Raw genomic sequence first — 8,429 nt, 5'->3', positions numbered from 1 at the left:
TATAGTAGGTATTGTCAACACCTTGTAACAACAGCTCAAACTGTTTATGTGCAACCCCCATTCCCTTACAAGTTGTATCATATGTGCTTGTTTACCGATTCAAGTGGGCTTACAAAATTTGTTCTATTGGTCAACACCCACGCACTTTCACCAAGTATCCATTGCCATATATAAAAGTGCATCAGAACACTAATTTTTTTCACAAGGAAAAAAAAAAAAGCAATCAAAGTGATGGCTGAACTTGCTATCAATGCAGTATCATCGATTTTGGTCGATTTCGTCGTCTCACGGTATCTGGAACAGCTCAATATTAATGAACGTGTAGAGAAGGAAGTCCAGAGCATGAGAAGTTGGTTGAGAACGATGAAGGCCTTTATAGAAGACAATGGCGTCGACCGTGGTCGTGGAAGGGCCATCAGAAAGCTTGAAGATAAGGTGGAGCAAGTTCGCGACATCGCGTTTGAAATCGAGAATGTTCTTGATGAGATTGTCCTCCACTCCACCCATGTATTTCATCGCCACAAGATCACAAAAGAGGCTCACAAATTTGGCCACAATATCTGGCATGGGTTTCCGCTCAATGGGATTTCTGAAAAGATAGCGAATATCAAGACGAGGATAGAGGATATAAAGTCACAGGCTGCAGCTTTCTCAGATGGCAGCTCCAGTTCAAATTGGGAGTCGGTGTACGGCTCTTGGAATGTTGGACACCGGGTGAGTCCTCTTCTTCTTGATGATGAAATGGTTGGTTACAAAAACTTGAAGGAAAGTTTTATGATTCAGTTGATGGATGGGGAAAAGGGTAAGTCACACTAGCTGTGGTTGGTCCGGGCGGGTCGGGGAAGACTACGTTTGTAAAGAACATGTTTTGGAAGCCGAGGATTCGAGGACGATTTGATTGCCATGCTTAATTGGGTTCACGTGTCTAGGGAGTTTGATTTGAAGGCACTCTTTATCAATATGCTAAAGCAATTCTGCGGTTGGAGGAAGGAGTCGTATTGTACACTTCACATTTCTGATGTTTTCATGCAGTTGAGAAACTAGCTGGAAACGAGGAGATATTTGATAGTTCTAGATGATATATGGAAAAAGGAGCACTGGGATTTTCTGAAAGATGCACTGCCTGATGGACTTTTGGGCAGCCGAATCGTAGTTTCAACGAGGGCCTCAAATATTGCGTCGTCATGTGCATCGTCACCTCAGTTCGTGTATGAATTAAAAGGCTTAGAATGGCTAGATGCTTGGAGCCTTTTCTGCAAGACAGCATTCAAAGACAGCAATGGGGAATGCTCTTCTGAATTAAAGACATGCTCTTCAAAAATCGTGACACGTTGCGAAGGACTGCCTTTTGCTATTGTGGCAGTTGCCGGTGCTCTTTCCCAGAGACCGAAACTTCAAATCGAATGGGAAAGATTTCACAAGGGTCTTGGATGTGAAATCGGGAGCGATCCCTATCTATCAGTATACATGGATCTCTCTAGCAATCTCAAGAGTTGTTTCTTGTACTTCAGCCTTTTCCCTGAGGATTACTCTGTTGAACGCGGCAGGCTCATACGCCTTTGGGTGGCCGAACGATTCGTGACTGGAACAAATAGCAGAACCGCAGAGGAGGTTGTTAGGTGTAAAATCAATTCAAGAATTTAAAGTGGGATGGTGGCAGATGGAAGGTGCTGGTTGGAGGCTGGGAAATGGAATTAATTGCCACGCGTTTTTGAGCCTATAAATAGGCTGTATCCCCCTTTAGTATTATCATCCCAAGCAAAGCTTTCTAAAGCATTCAAAGAGAGAAAAAAGAGTGATCTTTTGAGTGTTTCTCTTGTGTGAGTTAGAGAATTATTTCTCGGTAATACTCGGTGTTTGGGTTGGTGAGAGATATAGTGTTTTGTATACACTTGTAATATTTCTCTGGTAATAAATATTGTCAGCAGCTCCGTGGACGTAGCCTATATTGGGTGAACCACGTAAATTTTTGGTGTTCTTGTTGATTATTTTATTCCGCAATTATTATTATCGTCATGTTCGCACCGACATAATCCATAACAACTGGTATCAGAGCTGTTACGGTGTTCGGGAGCCTTGGCGAAAAATTTCTTAAAATTATGAGTTTGCTCTGTGGTTGCAGCTTTGTCTGATCTTCCACATCAGAAATTTTTTTTGAAATTTTATTAAGGCAGGTAAAGCGATGGCCGGAAATGACGGATCGGGACCGGGAATCAATAAGTTCGACGGTACAGATTTCACGTTCTGGCGGTTACAGATTAAAGATTATCTTTATAGCAAGAAACTACATCAACCTCTATCCGGGGTGAAGCCAGAAAAGATGGAGGATGATGAGTGAAAGCTTCTTGACCGACAAGTGTTAGGGGTAATACGATTGACCCTAACAAAGAACGTGGCACACAACGTGGCGGAGGCAAAAACCACGGAGGAGATGATGTTCATTTTGTCAGACATGTACGAGAAGCCATCAACAAATAATAAAGTGTTCCTCATAAAAAAGTTATTCAACTTAAAGATGGAGGAAGGGGCTTCGGTGGCAGCACACATCAATGAATTCAACACGATTGTTTCCCAACTAACATCGGTTGAAATTAAATTTGATGATGAAATTCGAGCACTTATTCTATTGGTGTCTTTGTCAAATGCTTGGGAGCCGATGCGGGCAGCGGTTAGCAATTTTGCTGGAAAGGGAAAGTTACAATTCAACGATGTCAGAGATCGAATCCTTGGTGAAGAAGTTCGCAGGAGGGATTCGGGAGAAGCAACATCATCGAGATCTGCCCTAAATCTCGAAAACAGAAGTAGGGGCAGAAGTGCTGAAAAGAATTCTAACCGATAGCGTGGCAGATCCAAGTCAAGGAATGGAAAAGACAAAAATACCTTGGAAAAGAAATTGAAGTGCTGGAGCTGTGGTGAAACTGGCCACATGAAAAAGGACTGCAGAGCACCCAAGAATAATGCAAATGCTGTTACTGAGGATGTACATGATGCCTTAGTACTATCCATGGAAAACCCGGTTGATTCATGGGTTATGGATTCGGGAGCTTCATTTCATACCACCGGTGATCGTGAGGTATTTAGTAATTACACTGCTGGTAATTACAGAAAAGTTTTCCTGGCTGATGGAAAACCGTTGGAAATAGCTGGTATGGGTGATATCAGTTTGAAAATGTCAAACGGATCCATCTGGAAGCTCAACAAAGTGAGGCATGTACCAAAGTTGATCAGAAATCTGATCTCAGTGGGACAGCTCGATGACGAAGGCCATAAAGTGACCTTTGGTGATGGCTCTTGGAAAGTGAGCAAAGGAGCCATGATTGTTGCTCGAGGACAGAAGACTGGAACGCTCTACATGATTTCCAGTTGCAGAGATGTGTTAGCAGCTATGGATGTTGGAGCTAACTCAAGTCTATGGCACTGTAGACTTGGACATATGAGTGAAAAGGGAATGAAGATGCTGATATCAAAAGGGAAGCTACCGGATTTAAAGTCCGTCGAACACAAGCTATGTGAAAGCTGTATACTTGGAAAGCAGAAAAAGGTTAGCTTTTCAAAGGGAGGCAGAGAACCAAAGGCATCAAAGTTGGAGTTAATTCATACTGATGTATGGGGACCATCTCCTGTGACATCCCTTGGAGGCTCAAGATATTATGTCACATTTATCGATGATTCGAGCAGGAAGGTTTGGGTTTATTTTCTGAAAAATAAATCTGATGTTTACGAGACCTTTAAGAGGTGGAAAGTCATGGTGGAGAATGAGACCAAATTGAAGGTGAAGTGTTTACGGTCTGATAATGGTGGAGAATATGAAGATTTTGAGTTCAAGAAATATTGTGCACAGAACGGGATCAAGATGGAGAAAACCATTCCTGGTACACCTCAACAGAATGGTGTAGCTGAGAGAATGAACAGGACCCTGAATGAGCGAGCCAGGAGCATGAGATTGCACGCTGGACTGCCGAAATCATTCTGGGATGATGCAGTTAACACTGCAGCATATCTGATCAACAGAGGACCTTCGGTACCATTAGATTGCAGAATACCAGAGGAGGTCTGGAGCGGCAAAGGAGTAAACCTTTCATTCTTGAAAGTGTTTGGTTGTCTCTCATATGTTCACATCGATTCAGCCAACAGAACGAAACTTGATCCGAAATCAAAGAAATGTTTCTTTATTGGTTATGGAGATAATGAGTTTGGTTATCGGTTCTGGGATGACCAAAATCGAAAGATTATTCGGAGCAGAGATGTCATTTTCAATGAGCAAGTTTTGTACAAGGACAAGTCAGACATTGCAGCAGGAGATAAATGTCCCGAAGTCCTGAAGTCAAATGAAGTGCCATTGATAGATATTCCTATGAATGAGTCGGAGAATAGTAACCAGGAAGAAGAAACTGCACAAGAAGTTGATCCACAAACTCCGGTGATTGAACTCAGGAGATCGTCGAGAACAATCAGACCACCTCAGAAATACTCCCCCTGCACTTCACTATATTTTGCTGACTGATAAAGGTGAACCTGAGACCTTTGAAGAAGCAATTCAAAATAATGATTCAATCAAGTGGGAGTTAGCCATGGAAGATGAGATGGATTCACTGTCATCCAATCAGACATGGGAGTTGACGGAACTTCCGAAAGGCAAGAAGGCATTACACAATAAGTGGGTGTACCGGATCAAAGAAGAAGTTGATGGCAGCAAACGGTACAAGGCAAGACTTGTTGTAAAAGGCTTTCAACAAAGAGAAGGCCTTGATTACACTGAGATTTTCTCTCCAGTGGGTAAGTTAACCACTATCAAAACAGTACTTGGACTAGTGGCTAAATATGATTTACATCTGGAGCAGTTGGATGTAAAGACGGCGTTTCTTCATGGTGATCTGGATGAAGAAATTTATATGAAACAGCCACAGGGATTCAAAGTACGAGGGAAAGAAAAAATGGTATGCAAACTTCAGAAGAGCTTGTACGGTCTCAAACAAGCTCCAAGACAGTGGTACAAGAAGTTTGACGGATTCATGAATAACAACGGTTTCCTGAGGTGCCAGGCGGATCACTGTTGTTATGTGAAGAAGATTGATGGTTCATATATCATTTTACTGCTATATGTGGATGACATGTTAATAGCAGGAGCGTGTCTAGAAGAGATTGATAAGCTCAAGAGAGAGTTATCAAAAGAATTTGATATGAAGGATTTGGGAGCTGCAAAACAAATTCTTGGTATGAGGATCTTGAGAGATAGGGTGAACGGAGTCTTGAAGCTATCTCAGGTAGAGTACGTGAAAAAGGTGCTTAGCATATTCAACATGGATGAAGCTAAACCGGTGAGTACTCCTTTGGCTAGTCATTTCAAACTAACCAAAGCCCAATCACCATCGACGGAGCAGGAGCATGCTTATATGAATAAGGTTCCTTATGCATCTGCTATCGGAAGCCTCATGTATGCAATGGTGTGTACCAGACCAGACATAGCACATGCAGTGGGAGTTGTGAGCAGATTTATGAGCAATCCAGGGAAACAACATTGGGAAGCAGTGAAGTGGATTCTCAGATATTTGAAAGGTACTATTAGTTCATCTTTGTGCTTCAGAAAGTCAAATTCAGGCTTACAAGGTTTTGTAGATGCCGACATGGGTGGTGACCTAGACGACAGGAAGAGTACTACTGGATATGTGTTTACATTGGGTGATACGACAGTAAGTTGGGTATCCAAGTTGCAAAAGATTGTTGCACTTTCGACTACTGAAGCTGAGTATGTTGCAGTGACAGAAGCTAGCAAGAAAATGATATGGTTGAGATCATTCCTTGAGAAGTTGGGTCAGAAGCTTGAGGATAGCACATTACACTGTGACAGCCAGAGCGCTATTCATTTGGCAAAGAATCCTGTTTATCATGCTAGGACGAAGCATATACAGGTACGGTACCATTTCATCAGATCAGTTTTGGAGGATGGAATCTTGATGCTTGAGAAAATTTCTGGAAGCAAAAATCCAGCTGATATGTTCACAAAGGCGGTGACCACTAACAAACTGAAGTTATGTTCGACTTCAGTTAGATTGCAAGTATAAGCGAGGAAGCATGAGCTGCTGCATTGACTGTATGAAGCCATGATTGAAATCAAGTCTTCAAATGGGAGAAATGTTAGGTGTAAAATCAATTCAAGCATTTAAAGTGGGATGGTGGCAGATGGAAGGTGCTGGTTGGAGGCTGGGAAATGGAGTTAATTGCTACGCGTTTTTTGAGCCTATAAATAGGCTGTATCCCCCTTTAGTATTATCATCCCAAGCAAAGCTTTCTAAAGCATTCGAAGAGAGAAAAAAGAGTGATCTTTTGAGTGTTTCTTTTGTGTGAGTTAGAGAATTATTTCTCGGTAATACTCGGGGTTTGGGTTGGTGAGAGATATAGTGTTTTGTATACACTTGTAATATTTCTCTGGTAATAAATATTGTCAGCAGCTCCGTGGACGTAGCCTATATTGGGTGAACCACATAAATCTTTGGTGTTCTTGTTGATTGTTTTATTCCGTAATTATTATTATCGTCATGTTCGCACCGGCATAATCCATAACAGAGGTGGCTGAGGATTACCTCGGGGAACTGATTCACAGGAACTTGGTTCATGTTTCCAACTGGGATTTCGATGGCCGGCCTAAAAGCTGTCGTGTGCTAAGCCTCGTGCTGACATTTATCGTTCAAAAGTGCAAAGAAGAGATTTTTGCATCCATTTTCCCACGGGAAAATACACGTGCAACCCACATCATCAGACGCCTATCGGTCCATGGTGACTGCTCTCATTTGCCACAAATATGCAGCAACTATGCTGTTATTCGATCTGTTTTCTTGTTCAGGTGTTTTAACTTTATCCTTTGTATCGTTTCATGATAATCGAACGATTTCTAACACCCCCTTCTCATATTTCTCTGTTCAGGTGTGGTACAATTTCGGCCCTTCACCTTGGTAACAATTTTCGAGATTTCCAGTTGCTAAGAGTCTTAGACTTGCAAGGTGCCCCTCTTACTGAATTTCCCGAACAAATCGCCCGCCTCATCCTTCTTAGGTATCTTAGTTTGAGGGACACTGATATCAAGACAATCCCCAAGTCCATTAAAAAGCTTATTTATCTTAAAACCATGGACCTCAAGCAAACTGGCATGACACAACTTCCGAAAGCAATCTCCCGACTTCACAATCTCTGTCACCTCTTTGTCTACAAATACAGAGTGGATAATAATTATGTAGCTTTCGACTCTGTGCAAGGTGTTAAGTCATTTGAGGGAATTGGAAACTTGAAAAATCTACAGAAGTTGTCTTTTGTAAAGGTTGGCAAAAAGGATATTGGAATCATAAGGGAGCTTGGAAAGCTATCCCAGCTGAGGAAGCTAGGACTTATGGGCATCAGAAGAGAGCACGGGAAAGACTTGTGTACGTGCATCTCTTGAGCAGTTGAAAAATCTGACGACTCTCGATATATGTTCCAAGACAAAGGAAGAGTTTCTTGAATTGGGAGAGATCCAAAATCCCAGTTCCAATATTCAGCGCCTATACCTGAAAGGGCGCTTGGAAGCTAGCATTTCCAAGGTGGATCTCCAAGCTTGACAATCTGCAGAGGATCGACCTGAAATGGTCGAAATCAAAAGAGTACTGCCCACTGAAGGCACTTGGGCATCTTCCAATTCAGCTAGTTGACAGTTTTGAAGGTGAGGACCGAGAGATGGTTCAACACATAGCACTTGTCCACTCTTTTACTCTCAACAATGAGAGCTGGACGCTTGAGAATCTTTCTTCTGGGAGCAGCTTTTCTGCTTGATGCATGCAATTAAGCACACATTGCTAAACATATATAGATTATTATTTTGTCTCGTTTTTTTTCGTTGTTCATTTTTTTTGGGTATTTTTATTTCCGTCCCGAAAAAATCTTAACCCGAAAGTTTTTCGACCCTAACTTTCGGGACTTTTTCCATCCCGATTAATATGGAGAGCGAGATCGGGCATAAGGTTTCAACTCATATAAGACTTAATTGTGGACTTAATTCGCATAATTTTTATTATTGGACAATCAAATTGTAAAATCACGAAATGTCATTTTATTTTTGTGTATTTTTTAAAAATTAAATTAATTCATATTTATAATTATATAATTAGAACAAAAATATGTAGAACAAGACTCAAGAGATTAATTTGACAATCTATTTAACAAAATTTATTTAGTAATTTTATCCAAATATTTTATTAATAATTATCCGATACATTTTTTTTCAATAAAATAATTATCCGATACATTTTTTTTCAATAAAAAACTTTGAAACATTATCCGAAATATTTTAATATTATATGTTTTAAATTGAATATTTATTTTTATTTATAAATATAAGTTTCAAAATATTATATTTAATAAAATTCTCACTTTTTTTTTTATTTTTTAAACGAATCTTGAAC

At 40.7% G+C, this 8,429-nt stretch overlaps 1 pseudogene; it reads left to right on the top strand.

The window, feature by feature from the left end:
- The first annotated feature begins 231 nt into the window (after nt 1-231).
- The window catches only part of LOC140870686 (disease resistance protein RPM1-like), a 38,360-nt pseudogene continuing 30,162 nt past the window's right edge, over nt 232-8,429 (top strand).

This window comes from Henckelia pumila, chromosome 1 (assembly GCF_033568475.1).
Source record: "Henckelia pumila isolate YLH828 chromosome 1, ASM3356847v2, whole genome shotgun sequence".
In the NCBI taxonomy this organism is placed as follows: domain Eukaryota; kingdom Viridiplantae; phylum Streptophyta; class Magnoliopsida; order Lamiales; family Gesneriaceae; genus Henckelia; species Henckelia pumila.
Note: the sequence above shows the minus strand (reverse complement) of the source record. Positions and strands in the feature narration are given on the sequence as shown.